General features: G+C 38.7%; 1 protein-coding gene across 1 annotated transcript in view; it reads left to right on the forward strand.

Annotated features, from left to right (window-relative positions):
* Window positions 1–23,257, forward strand: part of grm8a (glutamate receptor, metabotropic 8a) — a 354,028-nt gene that overhangs the window by 323,242 nt on the left and 7,529 nt on the right. The gene's annotated exons all lie outside the window — the stretch shown is intronic.

Here is a 23,257-nt window from a genome sequence, read left to right on the forward strand (position 1 = left end):
ACCATAGATGCTCCCAGTGCAAAAGAGAAATCGAAAGCATCATAAGCTAATGGCAGCAGTAGTTCCATGTATGACTTGCCTTTGAAAGACACACAGCTAATAAATGAACAACTGAGCCAGTTGTACTTTCCATGGGAATGAAAAACAAAGACTTCACAAAGGTAATAGCACCAGTTGCTCTATTGATAAATAGATCTAAATACTGATTCTCCACTGAATGCAAGAGCAATGACCCAATGGTACTATCTTTTTTTTTTTTTTTTTTTGAGATTTTTCACGGCTCTAGTGGGTCGTTTTTTAACACAGTAGGCTATAAGGAAGGGGGTGGAAGAGAGGGAGAGACATGCGGCAAAAGGACCGCGGGTCGGAGTCGAACCCAGGTCGACGCTATCAAGGCTACCCGCTGCACCACCAGCGCGCCTTAATGGTACTATCTTTTTGGAAATACAAACAAATTAGAAACAGAGATTTGGCTCAGTTGATGATACCATCAAGGAATGAGACAGAACTAAACACAGAAGCAGTGAGCCAGGTGTACCATATATTGAAAACAAAGTTTAAACCAGTGTTTTTTCAAAAAAAAAAAAAATTGAGAGTAGCAGGGTAAGGCCAGAATAACAATAGAAAAAAACCTGGGATAACTAAAGTTACCGTGGAAGTGAGCTTTACCACAAACCCTAGTTTAAAAACTAGACAAAAATTGTAAGCTGGTTCTATGCAAGAGTAGATGGATAACTGAATAATATAAAACCAACAGTTCAAATGTCTTTTTTAATGATCACAGTTACCAAAGCCACATGGGAAGATGGATACCATCTTCCCATGTGGCTTAACACAACCATAGACAAACCTGTCTGCTTTTTTGTTTTAATGAAAGCCATACCAGTAGTTTTTAGTCAGTAATCGCGGTAGCATTTTCTTATGCCTGGCATTTCTATGAACACAGACCTCCCAGTGAAGAAAATACATGGATAGAGGATGAATGAATTCGCAATAAGCTTCAGTAGTAGCTGAATTAAAGTCTGAAGACAAAGAAAATTATCTGAAAATCTATAGCCACAATTAGTGAACATATATAGTAGTCATATACACAATATTCCAGTTCTTGGAACAAATGATAAATCCCTAAATTATATTGCGAATTGAGGAGGGAAGCTTTATGAATAAAGGGAGCGTGTGCATGCAGCTATAGACAGGGTGTTGTTCACAGCCACAGGTTTGTAATTTTCTGTGATCTGTCAACACACTGCTGTGTTTAAACCTTACATTATGTTACTGAATTGGCTTACTTGGAATCAAGTTATAACATAAAAAGTGTGAGCCGCTGTAAAAGGATTCATCCTACAATTCAAAGCCCAAACTGCTTCATACAAACACTGTATCACATATTCATATACATTCACATGCACATACCCGTTCCTTGGAGCTTTCTTTATGCACCTAAAATGAAAAGAAGAGACACACAATACATATTGGATTTCTCCAAGGCTTACTTAACCAATTTAACTCCATAGTTTAAGAGGCAGCCACAGAAACTCACAAACACGCAGCAAATGTCAATACAGCTAATGTGATTTATAACAACTCACACATAGCAAGCTGTTATATGTTACTGAATCTTGTGCTGCAGTGTGTTATTGATTCTATTCCTCGATAGTGTGACTGCTCTGGCTTTAACAATAAAACACTTCATATACTCCATTGAGATTCATGGAATGTCCTTGATTGCACCTGTCATTTGTTCTGCTTCACAATATTGAACACATATGCTTTTGTAAAGTAAATGTGTGCATACTTTAGAAGCAAGTAAACTGGTGCACATAACTGCCGGTTATAAATAGGTTGGCAGCACTAGGCGTTTCACTGGTCTTGTGTGATATCATGTATGCTGATGATAGCATGATTGTATACTCAAAGCTACTTCTGAAACATGGGTAGGGGCAAGGTTCCCCATTCCTGGGCCTAGGGGCCCACTGTCCTCATGTTTGTTGGTATTTCCGTTGGCACACACTTAAATCAATGGGAGATTGCCAGGCTTCTGTTATTCTTCATAGTGTGCTTGAACAGGGACACATCCAAAGCATGCAAGATATTTGACCAGTCAGATAATTTGCAGGAATATTTTTGATGGCACAAATGGGTCTTTGAGATACCCTTCAACTTAAACACAGTTGTCATGCTTGGTCCATTCATTTCTACAGTGCCCCTCAAAAGTGTTCATACCAGTTGAACTGTGCTGGAATAGTGGGAACCAACATAAAGCAGTACATTATTTAGTGGAAGGAAGGTGATATATGGTGGGGTATACATTTGCAGTTTCTAGTCTTTTTGAGTATGTCTCCAACCTTGCATATTGAGTAACAACATATGTTAACATTTGTAGTCTTGCCACACATTCTTAATTTGATATTTTATGGCCTTTAAATTGGCAATTCTAATTCAGTCCTGAGAGTTACTATCCTGCAACTTTAAGATGCATCCCTTCTCTAGCATAAATCACATAAATCAGATTAGTGGCTCATTTAATGACATGCTGATGAGAGAATTCAGCCATGTATTCTGGTATGTTGGTGATGATGGCTGTACATGTAGAGTTGTTGTCTTGCTGGCAGGTGAACTTCATCTGAAGGTTTTCATATCTTCTTAAAGGTCGTCTTTCCATATGTTAATCCATCTAATCCCATTAACTCAAATCTGTTTACTCATCCATGGAAAAAAAAAATCACCTTGGCATGATGCTGCCACTATCATGTTTCACTAAGAAGATATGTAATACGCAGTATAGTTTTTCCTACACACAGCATTTTGTATGAAGACCAAATTAGTCAACATTGGCCTCGTCTGACCAGAGCATGTTTTTCCACATTTGCTGTTTCCCACTACATGCCTTGTTTCAAACTGCACACAGGACTTCTTCTATGGCCTTCTTTCAACAATGGCTCTCTTGTTTGCTGCTCTTTCATAAAGGGCAGATTTGTGAAGTCCACAATACATGGTTGTCGTGTCATTAGATTCCTCTGACCTCTCTGCTGTGTCCCTTGTTCTCTGCTATACTATTTGTTTTCTAATTATGTCTAAAATTAAATAACATACATTTGACTTAACATGTTAATTAGGTGACTTCTGGTAGCAATCAGTTACACTGTTATTTAGAGGTATTAGGGTTAGCAGTCTGAACACAGACGCATGCCACAGTTTTTAAAAACCATGCATCATTTTTCTTCCGCTTTAAACTTTTTGTCATACCTTGTGCTGGTCTTTCACATATCGTAATAAATTACATTGAACTTTATTTTCAAAAATATTTATGTAATTCCTATTTTTCCAATGTCTTTCTTTTTGACTAAAATTAGATGTCGACCCTTATCTCTCCTTGTTTTACTGTGTCAGTCAGGCAATTTTCATTTCTCCGTTTTACACGACTGAGCCCGTTTTCCTTTCAAAGAGTGTGCCAGTCTTAGTCATGTGGAAAAAAAAGCGCACATCAAAGAGATCCAGTCCAATCACATATCTGGGAAATCAAACTTTTCGCTGTATTTTTCCCTCTTGCTCTGTTTAGCATTTTACCAAATAATCCAGTGTGTTTTGGGGTAGCTATTATTGCAGGAAGTTTGAGGTGAATACATTTTTTTCTATCTTTTTTTTTTTCTTGAGTCACAGTGCTCGTTCTCATGACCCTACATTCACACAATAAGGTCGGACGAGTATAACCAGACAATAAGGTCACTTGTTTGCTTTGCTGACACGGAAGCTTCTTCCAGTTAATGGCTTCAAACGGGTCACATTATTGCTGCTCGCAGCTTCTGTAACCTTTAAGCCACTGATTGTGAATGACAGAGTGAGCTTCTGACTTTCTATGTCATTTCTTGGTTTTTTACCATGTATGGGTGCTGATGTATCACGGCTACAGAGGGGTGTGCCTGTGTGTGCAGTCTTTTGTGTGTGCTTTCACGACCTTATAAGGACTCATCTGAATTTACGTGTGTGTGTGTTTTTGTGTACGTTATTCGCCGTGTCTCACTGGAGCGTCCGAAACGCGTCCAAGCCATATTTGCACCGCTAATTAGCATGTCCACCAGCAACTCCATGTGCATCTGTGGTAAAGTGTGTTTGTGTGGTGTGTTGGATTTAATTGGAATTTCCAGTGCCGCACATTTGCACGTCTCTGTGTGTTGTGTCTAATTGGAATATCCTCTGGAGTGTGTGGCAGCTGGCTAGCTAACAGAGAGAGCAGAAGAGAAGGAGGAGAGAGGAGTGAAAAGAGTAAACAGGTAATGATGTGACTTGCTGATGGGGCTTTAATGAGGAGAGCTCTACCAAGTGGATAAGTTTGTTTTCAGATAAAGGGGAGGGGAAATATGGGTACAATAAAGTTGGAAGGAAAAAAAGGACAGAAAAACTTGGATATTGATTCATTTCATAATCTAAAATAATTGATGCATTTGTAGCTGTGGTACTTGGTCATTAGTTCATCTGTCAGAAGGGCATAGTTTGGGTTAGTATGCCCTCTGAAATGCTTCCTTACACAGTCCCATGAAAAAATAATTGGCTCCCTTACATATTTCACACCATCAAACACATTTTGATATTAGGCAAATATAACCAGCATCAATACAAGATACAGTGTGATGATGGTGTAAATTATAGGCAAATGAAAATGTATAAATGCGCCTGGCCTTATGTGAAAAAAGCTTGTCAACAATATCTGTGATCAAGCTCTTGTCATAACTGGTGATGAGTCTTACATCTCTGGAGAGTAATGTTTGCATCTTGTTAGCAAAATTGTTTGAATTCAGCAATATTGGAGGGTTTTCTTGCATAAGCAACCTGTTTAGGGTCACTGCACCTCGATTAGGCATAAGTCTGGGCTTTTGACTAGGCCGCTGTTCTCTTTTTCATTATCTTATGTCCCTGCATAACTGTTGGTATGGAATTTCTGTATTTTCTAAGCCTTTGTGTTGTTTTTCATATATTTTCTTTGCATCCATTTGACTTTAGACATGCCTGAAGGAACTAAGAAAGTAACTGTAACCTTGGAAACCTCTGAAGTTCTTAGAATTATTCAGCTGATATGGAAAGCTGTCATGAATGCTATTTTTAACAAGACTTTTTCTCATGCTCTGACATTAACCAAGGTGAGAGAGGCCTGCATTGCTTTAGGTGTGGGTCTAATGTCTTTTGTGATCGCCTGAATGTGTAATTAATTTTCGCTTTTTTATTAACATGTCCCGTCTGGCTGTGTAGCACTAAAAATTGCTGTCTTAATGTCAGAGAGCCCAACAGATTTACTTTCACATGTGGAGCATTATTGATTTTGCTATAGTGCTCCGCTTGATATATATGCAAAAAACTTTATTGGATATTAGTTTGAGATTATTTCATGTTCAATTGACACAGAAACTGAAGGTTAAGAGAAAGGAAGAGCAAAAAGATGAGGCAAAATGTTAAAAGGGGGAAAAGATGACAGAGTACAACATAACATCCTCGGAGTCTGCTTCTACACCTGAAGAAAGAGATATAGAACAACAGAAAAAGCATTGCAGGTACAAACAGCCAACCCCTTTGATAACATCATTGTAAAATATGGAGTATTGTTTAATACAAGTGTTAAAAGGGCGACAGTGGTGCAGGAGCTAGGGAGTTCATCCTGCAATTGGCGGGTTGCCAGTTCAATCCCCCGCTTCAAACGTCTGTCGTTTTGTCCTTGGGCAAGACACTTACCCAAAATACCTGCTGGCGGTGGTCAGAGGGCCCGGCGGCACCGATGTATAGCTCCTGTCAGTCTGCCCCAGGGCAGCTGTGGCTACTAACACAACTAACCTTGGGTGAATGACTGTAGTGTAAAGTGCTTTGGGGTTATCGGACTAGTTAAAGTGCTATACAAGTACAAGCCATTTAATTTAGTGACAACTAATGCATAGAAGTAAATCTGTAAGCATCTGTGGGTGTTTGTGAGAGTGCACTTGAATATATAAGATTTATCCATAAGAAAAATGCTCAGTAGTGATTGTGAGGAGCCAACGACACGCCCCTCTTTCACTAATTTTAGAAGGATAGCCACTTCTTGTAAGGTTCAGCACCCTTCCACGTTTTCTAAATTGCAGCTCACTGGTGTCTTAAAGCATTATGACTTTGTAACCCTTCCCAGACTAATGTTTCAATGGCTTTGTTTTTGGTCCTTTAATTTCTGTAGATTAGGGAACAATGTGTTGCCATTTGAGATCTTTTATTTTACTTTGCTACCAGGCGGTGTCTTGGAAGATTTCATGGAGGTGCAGGATCTGCTGTTGAACCAGAGGTGCAGTGGAGAGAGTTCTTTGGACTTGGGGTTGCAGGAGAATCAAGAGAACAGCAGGAGAGAGTCCTTAGAACACAGGGACTGCAGTAAATCCAGCAGGGCAGCAGAGAGAGTTCTAGAGACACGGGGGCTGCAGTAAACCCAGCAGCAACACATGGAGCTTACTTGGATCACTGGGGTAGCAGGAGATCTAGCAGCAAAGCAGAGAGCTTACTTGGAGCACTGGGGTAGCAGGAAATCCAGTAGCGAAGCAGAGAGGGTTCTTGGCTGACAGACATTCTGTAAGTGGAGACTGATAATGATCCGGCAATGAAGAACAAACTGAGGTAGGTTTTTATAGCAGGGTGAGCAGGTGGAGCGAGTCCGTGGTTGATTGCAGCCTGACAGGTGTGACTGATCACAGTCTAATCAGGGCTGCGCTGGAGAAGAAGGAGCAAGGAAATGCTCAGGGTGCAGCATGCAAAACTGCACCCTGACAGGCGGGTTTTATTTAGGTGATTTCTTAATTCTACAGTTTCTGCAGTTATCAAGCCTGTCTAATAGTAGTAGTGCTTCTGTATCTCGGAAGTGACTACACAAGACTTTAAACTTTTATATTGTCAAATGTAAGGTCCTGAGTGCAGAAGCCATAACATGACGATGTTGGGGTGTCTTAAAAAAAAAAAGATGTCCTCTTCTATTATTTGGAAAGTTGCCTTTTCATATTCCAGCATCCTTGTGCAAGATATGTTTTGTGACTGTGGGACAAAGAATGTTTGGTCACTTGATAGTGTGGCCTTCACACTGGTCCTGGCCAAAACACTCCTCTGAATACCCAACAAAACTCATAATCCCAACAGGCAGAAAGAAATCAAATGTTAAAGAAGGCAAAAAGGTACATGGGAAGGAAACCCAGCTGAAATGGAAGGTTTCAAGCTCAAAGGATAGCATGAAGGGTAGCTGCGAAAGAATAAGAATGTGGGAGATGAAACGAAAGAAATGGTGAGATGGATCCTTTACCATCACTGAGCAGGGAAGTATTGTTTTGAAAAAGGTCACGCTACCATGCCGAGAATTTTGGCTTCATATCGCTTCTCCTGCACCCTGCAGACATGTGAAAGGTTGTGTGGTGTAAATGTGCAAGTGTGTGTTTCCTCTCCCTGCTTGCTGGAAACTCAAACCACAGGATGCGTTCTCTCTCCAACTACCTCTCTGTATGGGCTTCATCATTACTTTGCTGGATGCAGTGGATAGAAGCCCAATTTATTTCTCTCTTGTCTGTTAGCTCTTGCTTCGTTTTTTTTTCTTCTGTGAATTTCTCCTTTTGTCTCCGTGTGAGATGTGTCTCCTGCTCTGCTCCAGGTGTCTTTAATAAGGGGGACTTGTTATTCTATGTCTCCTGCAAAGCAAGAGGTAACCATTTTGCTTTATCTGGCAAAATCACTCACGGCGCGGCTACATCTGTATGTCTGTTCTTAAAGCAGTCTTTGCACAAGAAAATGTGCTAATAAGCTTTGCCTGAATACGTCTATGGGAGAGAGATTAATCTCTTTAACTGTAAACATCAGTCTACATCGGTTTATTCTGAGGTGTTTGCTTGTACAAACAGAATGATTGCATAGTTTTTACTATGCAATTAAATTAACTGAACAGTTAATTTTGATGAATTAGCCCTTATGTGCCCTGTTTTAATTCCACCAGATCCCCACTTAATTCCATAGGTTAGATAACAGGTCTGAGATTTAAAGTTAAGGTAAGGTTTAAAAGTAAAAAAAAAAAAAGTATAACTTTGACAGTAAATCAGTTTAGTTACTCAGCCAATGTTTGGAGTAGTGGAAAACTCACCAGGTTTTTTAAATAGTTCTACTGATGCCTGAAACAAGTAGTTGATACAAATACTTCATTTATTTTTTTTATAAATGGGCAAAGAAAATCTTTAATCAGCCCAAAAGAGTGAGACAACAACAGCTGTCTATGCTTTTGTTCTTTGTAATAAAATAACCTACCAGCAGGGGATCCATAAAGCAGCTCCTGTGGCCTCAGTTTTATCAGCCCTGATAAAACATTGTGATGACATTCCTAAAGTAAGAGCCTCTCTTGTTCTTTGCTTGTTCTTAGCATTATTTAATTATATTGTTAAAATATTCATTGAATTACTTTTGGGAAAACTCGATTGAAAATGTAAACTTCAAAAACATTTCATAAAGCTCTTACATATCAGCTTGTAAATCATGCATTACCATATAGATGTCACCAGAAAGCATAAAAAACAGATCCCCCAGTATGACTTCATGACTCCCCAGTTGTCGTGAAGTCTTTATTCTGACAGTAAAACAGCCTTTTAAGGTTTTTTTTTCTAGTAGTTTTTCTTTCTATAAAATACAAAAAATTTTTTTTATTTATTTTCAAAGAAAAAAATCTTCGCCGTGTCTGGGATTCAGTAGTTTGGATAAGTTTAGGTAGCGTTTTAACTGATATTATGTCATGCACTCTTTAGCCCCATTAGACAAAGTACATGCTGCTCCTTGTTTGTACAAAACAGCTCTTGCAAATACTCAAGTTTGAGATTGGTTTACATCATCTAGCTGTAATGCACAATAAATGAGGTTCTCTTACTTTCCTTCAGAAGTCACATGAGAGCATTGAAAAACCTTAATAAAAGTATACATCCAATACAAAGTTGTGCTTAATTCTTTACTAGAATAAAAAAAATAATAATAATCTGAAAAGTGTGGCATGCAATTCTTACCCATACCACCTTTACCTTAAAAAATAATTCTAAAGTCACCGACATGGTGTAAAGGAGATAAGACTCAGTAGCAACTTTTTGGCTGCCATGCATAGCACCATGTTTAGTGGAAAATTTAATCTGCACATCACCCAAAACGGATCCTATTAAAGACACATGGTTGTGGCAGTATCGTCCTGTTGGGACACTTTTCTTCAGCAGGTAAATGGACAATGCATACAGTTAATAATAAGCTTGAGGTTCAGATAAATGTTCAAACACCATCTGATCAAGAACTTTAAATATACAACCAGCGCTACAATTAAATGTTTTACAGAAATCACATTGATATGTTCGAAAAGCTTTGTCAAAGTCCATACCTAAATTCAATGGATGATATTTGGCAAGATTTGAAAATCTGATGTTCAGATGCTCTCGATCTAACCTGACATTTCTTTCCTCCTTTTATTTTTTTTTTGCAAACAAGAATGAGAAAACCCTTGCAGCTGTAATTAAAGTGAAACTAATAACTATGGGCCAGGGGACTGAATACAAATGCTCGCCACACTGTGCAGGGTTAAATATGCAAAAAAAATATATATATTGTTTTTCTTCTACCTCACTTGTTCTTGCTGTCAGATAAACCACACCAACACTCCCAGACCACCTATGTCCATCCCACAAGAACTCCTGTATGTTAGACTCGCATAAACTCATTCAAAAAAACCGCAGGTGGTATACACCCTATACAATAGCTGTACTTGAAGTGCTATCTGCGTAAAGCACAGTCTTGCCCTTCATTAGGACACAGCAGCAGAAATAAAGTCAGTGCTGTTTCACGTAGGATTTAGTTGGGTATTTTAATTAGATGGAGCTGTGCACACTGGGCCCTCTGTCATGCTAGTTTAAAGTGTAGAAAGGGAAAAACAAGTTATTGGCAACTGGGCCACCCTCGCAGTGCGCTCAGCGGTAAACCTTTCAGATATAACTTCAAATTAATTTGACTTTGGGCGGATTCCCATTTAGATTTACAAGTCAATAAGATCTAGAACTAACAAGCTTCAGCGTTAGAGATACAGATTTAGCACATTATCATAAAATGACCTATGTACTTTTTCCACGCACAGATGCAAGAACTCCACGGATTAGATGGAAGGGAAATGTCTTCCAAGTGGTGTTTTGTAGAAGTTAATGAGGCACTTGTGACCAGTAAGCCTGGGCCCAATTAGCTGCACTTACACAAAGTTGCAATATTGTGCTAGACAGTCTTGTGTCACTGCTTTTTTTCCCCCTCATGTTGACCATGTTCACCTTGTTTGAAATGTGTGTGTGTGGGGAAATGTGTGTGAAGAAAGTGTAACTTGAGGTTTTAACAAGCTCTCGATATAAAGAAACTAAAAAGACACTTTTTCAATGCGTAAAGGTTTTGAAAAATCGTACACCTTTCTCACCTTTCTTTGTCACTTTTGGGTCAGAACTGTGTTCCTAAAGAAGATACCTTTTTGAACTGAACCAGACAATGGCTTAAAATGCTGTAATTGCTGTAACCTCTGTCTTGTTACCTTTTGGTGTGGCCATAAACTGACAGTTTTGATGTTCTCCTCCAGCACAGACTCTGCCAACGTTTCTGCACTATGAGTGGCGGAAGAATGCACTAACTTCAGGAAGTTAAAATGGGTAGAAAGTAGTCGTTGGATTCTTATATTGACCATTTTCATCTATTAAGCCTTTTTGCAACACTGTATATGAGCTAATGCTCTACTCTGTTTAAATAACTTTTTTAATAAGTAGTATTGATAAGAGCGATAGCCCTTTTTTAAAACATTTCAAAGAGAAACTTAGATTTAAACACTGCTGAAATAGATTGTGTTTTACAATGTTGGATTTTAAGCTAGAAATCAGTCTGAGTCACCTTGCACCTTCACTTACTCTTAGTATTTGTCAAACCTACAAATATTTTACCCATTTTATAAGGTTTCCACATATTATTGTTCCACTTAGTGCAGGTTTATGCTGTTTTCTGTAAGTTAATTTTTTCAAACAAACAAAAAATAAAATAGGCTAGGCACGCCATTTACATTAACTGTTTGAAAAGGAGCAAGTCTAGAAGATAAAAAACTGTATGACTTATTTATTTTTAAGCAGTATATATGCACTTTATCCATCATGTAATCCAGTCTATAGACCTACCCCACCGACAGATATACAAAAATTAATTCTACTTTGAACACGTTTTTTTTTTTTTTTTTACTGTCCCTCTTCTCTTAAAGGGACAGTGTGTAACTAATTTGGCTTTTAATTTGCAAAATCAAGTATTGCTATTATAAATGCATATTGTGGCAAAGTCTAATAACCTCAAATCAAAAATGAAGGTGTTCACATAGAAGTTTTGATAGCTTAGAATTTGTAGTTTCTAAATGCATAGGTGTCGGTGCACCCACTGGGAGGCGTCATGTTAAGTTGCTATTTCTGATTTCAAAAAGCCAGAAGGGGACAAACTGTCAGCCTTACGTGTTTTCTCTATCTGTCTTCTATATGAAGATGCGCTGTTGGTGGTGGACGAGTAAAAAACAATCAAAGACGGCCGTAGCTCATTGTATTTGTATTTGTTTTCTGTTGAAATGGAGGACCACCCATACTCTTTGCCCAGCTAAAGAGATGAGAAAGGCAGACTTGAAAATGGTGCCAAAAACCATTTCACATGATGACCGTAGCTATTAGCAGTAGCTAATACATGAAGGACATGTTTACATTGTCACACTTATTATACTCTGAGGCTTCTGTGGTTGCTGTTACGGTGAAGTCGATTGTAATTCATTTAGTGCACCACTCCAGTGTGAAAATCTTACACACTGGAGCTTTAAATTATAACCCCGCTCTCTATCACTAAACCAGTTTTTGAATATTGTTTGGAAGTTGATTTTTTTTGCTTTGAACATAAATTGCACCATCTTAAGTTTAAACAGATTTGTATGTTCCCAATACCCCAGATTAAGTACTATTCTAATTGCTTTCTTTTGTAGTGTATAGGTTACAATAACTATGGTAATGGTAAAACTAGTGTATTATATGCCATAAGCAGTGATTTGCGGTCCAGAAGATATCCTATTGCCCTCAAAACTGCAACACTCTTTGCTAATTTATCATCCAATTTAACACCAAGAAATGTAATTTAATTAGTTCAATTCAAACTATAGTTATTTTGATTTGAGTCTATTGCAGTTTCAAAATCAGAATTTTTTATCTGTAGTATTCATTTCGTTTTTTTAAACCATTGTTTTAGTTTTCTGCTTTTCTATCTTGACTACATCTAAAAGTTGCTGTTTTCTCCCATACAAAAGATATTAGAGTCATCTGCAAATATGATGTATTTTAACAGGTTTGATACTTTGTATATGTTATTTTTATACAAAATAAAGTTGTTTGGGGCCCAACATTGATCCCTGTGGGACCCCACAAGGCATACCTCAGTGCTGATTTGTGATTACCAATTTGTACAAGCTCTTTCCTTTGTTGAATGTAGCTTCTAAGGAAGTTTAAAGCACCCCCCCCCCCTAATTCCATACTTGTCTAGATATCATGGTTGATGGTATTAATTATATGAATGGTAATCAATATATATAATCAATATAATCATTTTTTTATCGATAAAGAAATTAGTTTCCAAAAGAAGCAGTACCATTGTGAAATCCAATGACACGTCCTTGTGAAATATATGGCTCAAGAAAGGGGTGTTAAAGACACTACTTGCAGCCTGAAAGATTATAGTTTGGAAGCTGACTAATCGAAGATTCTGGAACTTACCTGTTAATTGAGCTAATGCTGCCACTTGGTGCATGCACTCTTTAATTTTATTTCCAATAAAAAATAGTCCTTACTCAGTGAGTTTGTGTTTAGCTGGTGGTCTTTGCTCCGAAAAGCCAGTGATGGCGCTATTAGTAGCATGAACTCTGTGTTATGTTGATCTGGGCTATAAAATACCTCTATCCCAGTGCTACTGCCCTTTTTCTGTCACTTCCTGCTGTCTCAACCCTCATCTGGCTCCAGCAGATGACTGTTCGTATGTCGCTGTGAGAGGTTCCTCTCTACAGTCACTACATGCTTGCTCAGGATGATTACAGCAAATCCAGTAACTCTGTGCTGGCGTGTTTTCTTCTTATGGCAAATATCAAGGCAGAGATGTAACCAACTGGCATTCAGTTATCAACTGAACCTGACTGTGTTGTATACATTTGTACAACATACAATTGGATCTGAATCTAATTATGTGATTGGAAGTGGACTAGAATGATATGGATTGACGTTAATAGCATTTGGGCCCTATCAGATAGCAATATGGTGGGGAAAGCACAGCTTGTGTCAGGTAGGCGCATGATCAAAGTAAAATGAGGGCGAGCCAGAGAAACGCTAGTTTGAAAAGAAATTCAATTGTTGTCAAAGCCAAACACGACTGCTGCAGGGCGGGAGTTTGTTGGATTTAAACCAAATGACGCCACCCGCAAATTTGTCTGAGCCGGTAGGTCAAGAGGATATAGTTGCGTTGTTATGCCATTATCATATTAGTTGAAAACGGTCTCTCCAAATGACAATAATAGAATTTATCACAATAAGTTTTAGAAAGAATTACCGTCCAGCAAAATTTGTTCATGTCACATGCCTAACAGATGGCACTCAAGCACCTCCTAGTGGTGAAATATCACGTATTGCTTCTTTGAGAAGTCATGTTTAGGAAGAAGAGAATTCTGAGTACACGGAGTTAATGACAATATTAACTCCTGTTAAAAGAGAGTTGCTCTTTTCCAGTGTTGCCCCATGCTTTCCAAGGCTGGAGGATTTTTGCATAAACAAATGGCATTAAACCTGACCTGGTAAAATGTATTTAGCAAAACTAAATTGTATTGCTGTAAAAGAGTACATATAAATCTTATAAAAGGCATCAATGATTTTTCACTAATGGTACACACAATGGTCATTTCTAGTTAGGTGTCATCACTCTTCCCAATGTTCCCTGTCAATCCAGAAGACCTGAAGACAAACACGTGCTTACATTGGGGCGTAGACATGGAGCCCATGTCTACGAGGGTTGCATTTTCAAATTCTATAGATATTGACTCCTAGATTGACCGAGAGCCTCTGGGCATTTTGAAAAATCATCCTGCTTCTAAAATATTTGCATTAGCCAGGCATCTACCAAGGGACACTCTTACTTGTCTTCAGTCAGCTTACTAAATTATGCAGAACTAAAAAGGGAGAAAAGGTAATGGCAAGAAGACCATGGTCTGATGGAGCAAAAAGATAATATTTAAACTCACAAGAAAGAGAAAGGGACAAGTGCTAAGAGTTTCTAAAACACACCTAGTTTGCTTTAATTATGGTTTGACTTTAGCATAGCTTTGAGACACTTAATGGGTAATGTGATGCCAGTATCAAGCAACAGCAGGCCATAATTGATTGTTAAGACCACATGCTGTGATAAAGGGAATCTGAAGCAGTGTTGATCTTGAACTGTATTGCCCTCCATGTCATTCTCCCAAAAGAAGATTTTCATTGACTCTCATACAGGAATCCCATGGCAACGAGTGACACGAGGCTTTGTTCCTCAGTTCAGTCGCTGAGTTTCTGTTTGCTCTTCCTTGCTTTCATCTTACTCCCCTCCTCGAGGCCACTGTTTGTTCTCAGTAATGCTGAGTTTTGTTTAGCTGTTTAGAGTTTGTTTTATTGTTTTATTTTCACTTCATAATGTTTTTGCCAAACTTTCTCTTCTCTGTGTCTCTATTGGCTAAACTAGACACATTGCTTGCCAGAGCTCTTTGATTTCCACAGCCTTTTTCTTTCTTTTGGATATGAAAGGAGTTGCCGTAATTGTCAATCCTTTGTTTATCACACATGAGAAGCTAGTCTTTTCCCATGCACACTTTGCATTTCTTTATAAAATTTGCCAAAATATTTTTTTACAGATTTTACAAATTATAGGAATTTATAAGGAAGGAGTGAAAAGTGATACTCTTTACTAGATATGTTTAGGTGTAAAAGATTCATTATTATATCTACAGTAATATGTAGAGAAAACAAGAAACATCAGATATCTGCCTGTCAGCAGTTTTCTTTAAGTCATTGAATTATTTGAACATGGTTGAGGGCTGTTGTGGAAAAAAACAATAGAAATCATAAAGGTGTGAGGTGAGGATATAAGTTGTGGTTTTTTGGCCTCTGTTAAAAAAAAACCTGTCGTGATTTGTGCATGCTTAGCTGCAAATGTTCAACTCTAAAGAGACTTGAAAAGGTAATCAACCTTACAGTAAATAATTTTGTGGGAGTTTGTTTGATAATGCCAACACAAATTAATGACTAATTGTGAATATCTAGGAAGCGTAGTTTTCACAATTATTGTCCTAAACCAATCACTGTGTATTCAGCCTGATATAGCTAATTAAATTATACTTCAACCAGTTGCCTGCAGAAGTCAGCTAATTAGTAAATGGTCTACTTATCTGATGTTTAGTTTCAGTATAATGACAGCTCTCCTGTGTAAGCCTCAGAGGTTTGGCAGAGAACATTAGTGGACCTAAAAGTTCAGTTTCTTTGCAACTGTAAATTCTGTTTCATTTTGGTATTTTAATGATCTATTTTACATTCTTGTCAGTTAACTTCCTGTTTTCTTTGTTGCTGCTGTTTCTAGGTGTGTTAGTCGTCTTTGGATTTTTATATTTTGACTCAATCTTGTGTTGCGTTACATTCTACTTATTGCTCATCTAGTTCTGGTTTCTCTGGCTTATTGTCTGCAATTGCACCAGTCAGTCCCAGCTGTTTCCATTCAGTAATGTGTCTCACCTAGTCTATTGTATCTTTCCTGATCGATGCAGTTCACTGCTATAAACTCTCACCTGTATTTACTTCTGATACCGCATTGTTGTGCCTCTGTTTTGGACTTTAAGGAAGACTTTAATTGATTTCAACCTGCTCCTTACTCACCTGCCTGCAGCTGGATTTTACAAACAACAAGTTACTGACAGATGAGTCAAAAAATGTAGTCTTTGGGTCAAACCACCATCAGGCACAAAACGAACGATGTTGATCCTCCTCACAACATAATCAAACAGTTGTAGTAGCACAACGCTGTGCTGATGCTTTTCTTCAGAGGGGCCAGGGAAACTGGTTAGAGTTGGACAGATGGGACGATTGATGGAGCTAAACTTTGTAAGAAAACTGAGGCCTGATTTACGATCTGAACGTCCACCCTTAAACAAACGCACTTGTGTGGTAGAATGGCCCAGTCAAAGTCCAGACCTTAAAACAACAGAAAATCTGTGGTAAAGAAAAAAACAAAACAAAAACCAATGTAGCTGTATAGTGGTAGAAATATTAAAAATAGGAGGCATATTTGTTTAGGATTACAGCTACCTTTCCAAGACGTTTTGCTGTATTATGGCAACTACGAATCACACATCATATCTTTTGTAAGAAGTAATTACAATATGTCAGTACTTACGTTTGAGTTTGAATTCAGATGTTTTGAAAGCCACGCAGTGTTGCTGAGCAGATGTCCTCGAAGGAATACTTCTGACACAGGCATGGCTCCACGTGTGTAACGTTGGTAGAGCTCATGTTCTTGCTTGTATCAGCCCCTTGAATTTGAAGAGTCTGCAGAAAATGCAAACCTGCTTAATCTGCATCCATCTTATTCTTTATCAGTACAACGTGTTTCTGAGTGACGTTTTGAGCACACACCAAGTCAGACTAATTATTTTCATTAGCTCTAGTGCTTCAGCTCTTGTACAAGTCGGCCGAATGAAGACAGCTCCCTCTGCACCCATTAATGTGTGGTCGAACTATTAAACTGCCTGTCACCATCAGCCGTGTGTCCCATGAATTACTGTCTTACACAGACACTGAGTAATAGCGACTTACTGTACATTTGCTGGGGAGATGGCGGAGAATTGAGCAGTGAATAATGCCTTAAGTGGGAGTTTCTGAACCTGGCTCTGCTCGCTGTCATGTAGCAGCCATTAAAGTGGCTACATCCTCATTAAAGCTAAACCCAGTTTGTTTTAACCAAGAAGGTTCAGCTATTTGTTACATGCAGATAAGAGACAATAACGTTTTGACATTCTACGAGCATCTACCCTTATTTAAAATATGTGAATAACGGGGACCACTCGTGCAAAAACAAAATAATGATGATGGCCAGCTTATGGATATTTAATCAATTAGTAGCTACTTTGTGGTTCCCATGGATAATATGTATCCTTCTAGAACAGTGGAGATGTTAAATGGTTGTTAAACATTTTACAAGTGAAAAATCTGATTAGTGTGGCATGTATTCACATGTACCCTTACTGTACAGTGTGTATTTTATTTTTGCTAGTTTTTATGTTTATCTGTGTGCTTCCATTTTCTTAAGGGACAAGGCGGTATAGTTGTGCAGCTGTAGGTCTTTTGTTCTTCTTTCTGGAATAGCTCAAGACCAGGCAGATTGGGTGTAGATCATCCACAAACGGCATCAGGTTTTCATGCAAAGTCTATGGTGGATGTGCGTCTCAGGGCATCACAGGTCACCTAACTGGCTTGTGGAAAACTGCAAACATGAACCCTAATGGCTTTCATTCTTGTCATCCATTAATCCAAGTTTGTCGAGTGCATGACTGTCAACAGGTTACCTTGCCTGCGCTGTGGATCTCTGCAGTTTCTTTCTGGCTGGACCACTTGGCTGCTTCTCTAAGAGGCTTTTCTTGCCCTACCTGTCATCTTAGGTGAAAGGCCTTGTTTTTTTTTTTTGGTTTGGAGTTTTTCCAGACCTCTTTTCATATTTAGATGATAATCAGTTCCCTGTGAGATGTTCAAAGCTTGGGATACTAACCCAGTTCAGCTTTAATCTTCTCCACAACCATTCCCTGATCCGGCTGCTGTGTTCCTTGGTCTTCATGGTGCTTTTTGTTCACTAATGTGCTCCAACAAATATCTGAAGCCTGCACAGAATAGTGGAATTTATACCAAGCTTAAATCACACACAGGTGGACACATTCACTAATTAAATGATTATTGAGTTATCAGTGTGAAGGGGGCTTAATCGAAACCCATGGCACACGTTTTAGATTGTAATTAGAAAAAAAAAACAGTTTCAAAGCAACGCACTGCTTTGAGTTCATCTTCTACATGGACGTTTATGAATAGTGTTGCAACACATAATATTTTTGTGTGTGTGTGGTGGGGGGGGGACACAATTTTTAGCAATGAATGCAGCTTTCCCTCCACCATTCTGATAAGGATCACTGTTACACTGAGAGGTGTGGTGTGGAAGGAAAACTCCTCAAAGTTGGCTGTAGTTTAAACAAAGGTGGTTTATTAGGCCTCCTTTAGCACAGCATAGGTCAGGGACAAGGAAAAAAAAATGACGTCTTCCCAACAGTCTCTTAGCTTTCAATCTCCTTCAGACTCTCAAGCCTTCTCCCTTGGTTCAGCCAACAGTCTCCTTATATACTGTAGTTCCCACCTTCTCAATTAACTGCCCAGCCAATCAAAGTCCAGCAAACAAGGTCCTTTCTATAAAAGAGCTGGGTTTGAGGCGGGCCTCCTCTTTGGTAGGTTCCAAGATGGCCGCTACAAGGACACACCCAAAAGGTAACAAACATTTCACAAACAAAAAGATCACATATACACATTCTAGAACTTAATTGTTACAGAAAATATTATTGTTTCTTAACAATCACTGCTACACAAAGCATTTTTTTGTCTCTGCAGTGTTATACAGCTTTTTCTGTGGGTTACCCTATTTACTCTCTATTCTTCACTTGTCCCTTAAATCTTTCCTCCTTTTTCTTGAGCTCTGAATTATTATCCTGTCTGGATAATAATAAATAAAAAAAAATCTTTCCCCATCTATCCTTCTCTTATGCAGCGATTCACTGGTATGAATATCACCACCATTCTTTGCAGAGCAGTTTGCTGTAAAAATATTTTTTACTATTTTATTTGGTTTTAGTGTCTTGTATGTGTGCGGAGTGTAAGCGGTCATTAAAGCATCTTTCTGAATTCCTGTTTAGGGGAGTTCAGATAGGTCTTTTTAAATCTCAAAGTTCTTGAGTGTACCTGCCCTCACTTACCTCAGGATTTGCTGTGTTGCTAAAAGACGCCTTTCCCCCTTTTGGCAAGCACTTGTGTCATCACATTGCCCCCTAGGGCATCCATGTGCAGTTGTTGTTAGTTTTGATGGAGTTTTTTTTTCAGTGGCAAATTAATTACTGACCAGTTGGGTGATACTTGCATAGCATTTTGATGTTCTTACCGAATATAACTCCAAACAATAAGAAAAATAGACGAGAAACATTTAAACACGTTTAAAGGTTTTACCTAAGAAGTGCATTAAAAGCCTAAACCTATCTGAAAAGCTGATAATTGATTGTCATGACAAAAAGAAAGTACATCCTCTTTTTAACTCTTGGGCTAATTCAAAACTTTGATTGTCCTTTTCATCCATTCTGTTTTAGAATTAAGACCCTTGCATATTTGCTGTTTATGGTAAACATTTAAGGGAAATGTTGTTTTGATTACCTTCTTGAGGAACTAGAGGATATACCAACTGTGTGTGATGTAATGTCCTTTACCAGCCCAAAATAACAAACTATGCCCAGAGGGATTTAGAATGCAGAGGCCTGAACCTCTGCCTAACCAGTGGATTACACTGGCCCCTTGCTGCAGGATTGTGCCCCCTTTGATTATGGTCTGTGATTCATGACATTAGTCTAACCCAGGTCTCTGCAACTAGCAGTTCCAAAGCCACATGTGACTCTTTGAAAACCAAATAAGAAATGTTTTTTTTTATTATAAAGGCAATAAGAAAGGGCTGGTTTAACAGTTTTCAGTATTTTTTAATGCAATATCGGCATATAATATCTACAACATGAGGGCACTAATAGTGCAAGGGTTTATTTCTTTGTAAAAGTTAGATTGATTTTGTTCTAAAATGCGAAAATTAAAATACATGTTTAAGTCATTAGCTTTCAAAATAAAATGTTTAATGCAATAAACATTTATAAAATTTTATATTTTTTTTGCAGGCCTAGAACACTTTTATTTTGTACCAGTGGGGGCAAAAGTGGCTCTTTGATTTAAAAAAAGTTGCAACCATGAGGCCAATCTGTACTGGAAGATCCTACCAGAAATCAAAACTTTGTCTTGAGGTGAAAATTCTTCAGGCATATGATCAGGATGTGTTTAGGACCCCTTGGGAGGTTTTCCATTGTGAGATGAGCCAGAGGCAGACCTAGAACCCACTGGACATACTGTATACTAGCCTCGTGAGACCATCCTGATCTCGCGAGCTTTCAAGGTTTCACTCGCAGATCAGTCTGGCTACCCTCCGTTGAAGAAAATTTGGAGCCGTTCACCAAACAAACGTCCAATCAGCGTTGGCTTTGAGGCGGGTTGAGGTGTGACGCAACGGGAAGCGCGACAGTTCAGTCTAAAGAACATGGCGGCTTCAGCCGATGAAACTAGCGTTAGCGTGGCTATCGAGCAAGTTTTATCAGAATTACATTACATTATTTCTTTGCTGAGCTAACGAGCCTTTACCTGCAGCAGCAAGAGTAGCTTGGCTTGTGGTTGTGTTTTCGTCGTCGCTCGTAACAGAGCGACGAGGAATCTGATTGGTTTATTTGGCCCGTCTATCACCAAGATAGGCCAATCAGCTAACCAGTATTTTCGCCCCTTCCCAAAATTACTTCAATGGAAGGTTTCCAGATGGATATGCGGAGCAAATCTATCTGGCGGAGTCAGGTAAACTGTATACGCCTGTGGCTTGTAGACACCTTGATAATGACCTTGAGTGTGTCAGTAGGGAGGGGGTGTCTCGGTTACCTCTTAGGAAGAGTTCTCCCCAATTCAATCTTGGATGTTCTGATGGACATTTCCAGTTCACATAAAATGCTTAATGCGTTTACAATCCTTAATGTACATAGAACACTCATTGTTGGTACTAAATGAAAAGTTTCAAAGTTCAAAGCTAGTTCTTTTTCATTACTCTGTTGAGGATCCAAGGATAATAAAAGCTGTTTTGAATCTGACAGACAATGAACCAATACTGACTTAAAATTATTTAGTCCTCCTACATTTAAGGATCTGATTTTTCAATTGCATTGTATGACATTTAAATAACTTACCTGGAAACAAGTCATCTGGCTTTGTAATCCCTTTACACCTTTACCTTTCTGTCCCAATTGCAAATAAGGTGATCTTGCATTTTTATAAAGAATTCCAATAAGTTGAAAAACTAAACAAAAAACCTGTAATCCTTAGTAAAACTGCTGCAGTAGCATGGTAGAAGCTATTAGCTAAGGTCATAATTGACTGTATTGTCAACCACTGAAGTGGCATTGCAACAGTACACCACCTCTACTGCTTGTCTCACTGTGCTTACCGTTGTATTTTCAGTGTGTTATTTGACAATGTGGTTCACTTTCGTTTCTCTTGTCCTTCTCTCTTGATCATTGCCTCTACACGTAACTTTCTTATTGAACTTGTATTGTCCCAAAACAACAATTTTTGTGTCATGTTTCCTCCTTCCCTGCCATCTCTCGATTGCTTTTCTCTTCTGGCGATCTTCCATTTTTACCACACTTGTCCTTTACTCCTCCACCTCCATATTATATACACTGAGGGTGTAGCACTCGCCTGATAAGCCCTGTGTCTTGAGAGCTTGTCAGCAGTGTCAGGATTGTGGGTGAAGCCCGTCATTACAGCTGTCCTCCTCCAAACTACTCTCCGAAACTCACCAAGGACCTGTGGGTAGTGCTTAGACTGCAGTGTGTCTTTGTCTGAATATTTTTCTATTTATTTTTTTGCTCAATATTATTTTTCAGAACTGATTTGATCTAATGAAACTGAGAAATTCAGTGGGATGCACAATTATATCAACAACCTGCCCACAGAACATGTCATGGTTTCTTTCTCTGCATTTTAGATTACTATAGTGGACAGTGCAACTGTAGTCAACTCTCAGGTGAATAAATCTTGTTCTTCAACATGTCAGGCTCTGAAGGATGAAGTTTTTCTGTTGCTGTTTGGTCCCATGATAATCCAACTTTGTCCAAACTTAGTTACTAAACCAGAATGCTAGCTTATTTATCTTGCCTGTGTCGTGGGATTCTTATCCTACAGTCACTATGGCCTCACGCCACTTGGACATAGGAGGCTTGGAGACATGATGGCTGTGTATGAGATCCACTGTTTTCTGATTGCAAGGTCAATGCTTGCATGTTACTATGGAGAATACTGATTGTCTAGGATAGACTGGCTCTGTCTAACTGCGAGGCTGCTGTTGAGTATTAAGGAGAGCCAAAAGCGAGGAGGGGCAGACACAGGGCAGACTACAGCGGGACCGTGGGGTGTGATTACTTTCCATCTATGCGATCTCTGCTCTTTACACCTGTGTACACCCGTGATGGAGTGTCTGGACACAGTTTGCCCCTCCCTCCATTTTAATGCATCTTGGTGATCCTCTCTGCCCCATAGAGCCATGGATTTGTGAAGACATCAATGTATATACGCACCGTAACTGTTGCTATGGTCTGGGTGGACCAATCTGCTTGCTGTGGTTTTAGTCCACACATGTGATATTAAAGTTGGCCATATTGTATTTTATCTTGGAATAAGTTGCTACATTATCTGGAGCAGAAACAATATATTGTTATCTACTGCAGCTAATTTAGACACTAAGCGCAAAATTATTTTCAATGGAGCAAGAAGTCTGTTTGGCTGAAAAGTTCAATTGAAATGGCAATTGCTGGAACAAAAACTTTTATTTAAATTTTATAAAAATCTTTATTGGTATTACAGACATTAACCCCATCTTGTTTCTGTTGAACATGTTTTGCATGTTTCCACCAGTATTTTGAAGATGTATCTTTGGTGATGAGATTGGCGTCCACCCCATCTTTAGTTCTCTCCACAGATTGTCTGTAACATTGAACTTGGAACTGGCTGGGCCACTCCAAAATGGTAAAATCCCATGCAGTCAGAAGAAACCCGATAAAATTTAAACGTAAATCTACCAGGTCTATGAATAACCTGGAGCTCATCTGTAACCCTTGATATTGTGCCTTGCATCTTTCTGTCGATCATACGTTATGTCTTATATTACAGGAGAATTCGTATCACGTTGAGACTAAAGCAATTTCTTTGGTGTCATACTTTAATACATTGCTTGAATATACCTTAGTCACTCACAGTCAGTGCAGACACGTTCCCTAATCTGTACC

The sequence above is a fragment of the Fundulus heteroclitus genome, chromosome 17, assembly GCF_011125445.2.
Source record: "Fundulus heteroclitus isolate FHET01 chromosome 17, MU-UCD_Fhet_4.1, whole genome shotgun sequence".
Classification (NCBI taxonomy): Eukaryota; Metazoa; Chordata; class Actinopteri; order Cyprinodontiformes; family Fundulidae; genus Fundulus; species Fundulus heteroclitus.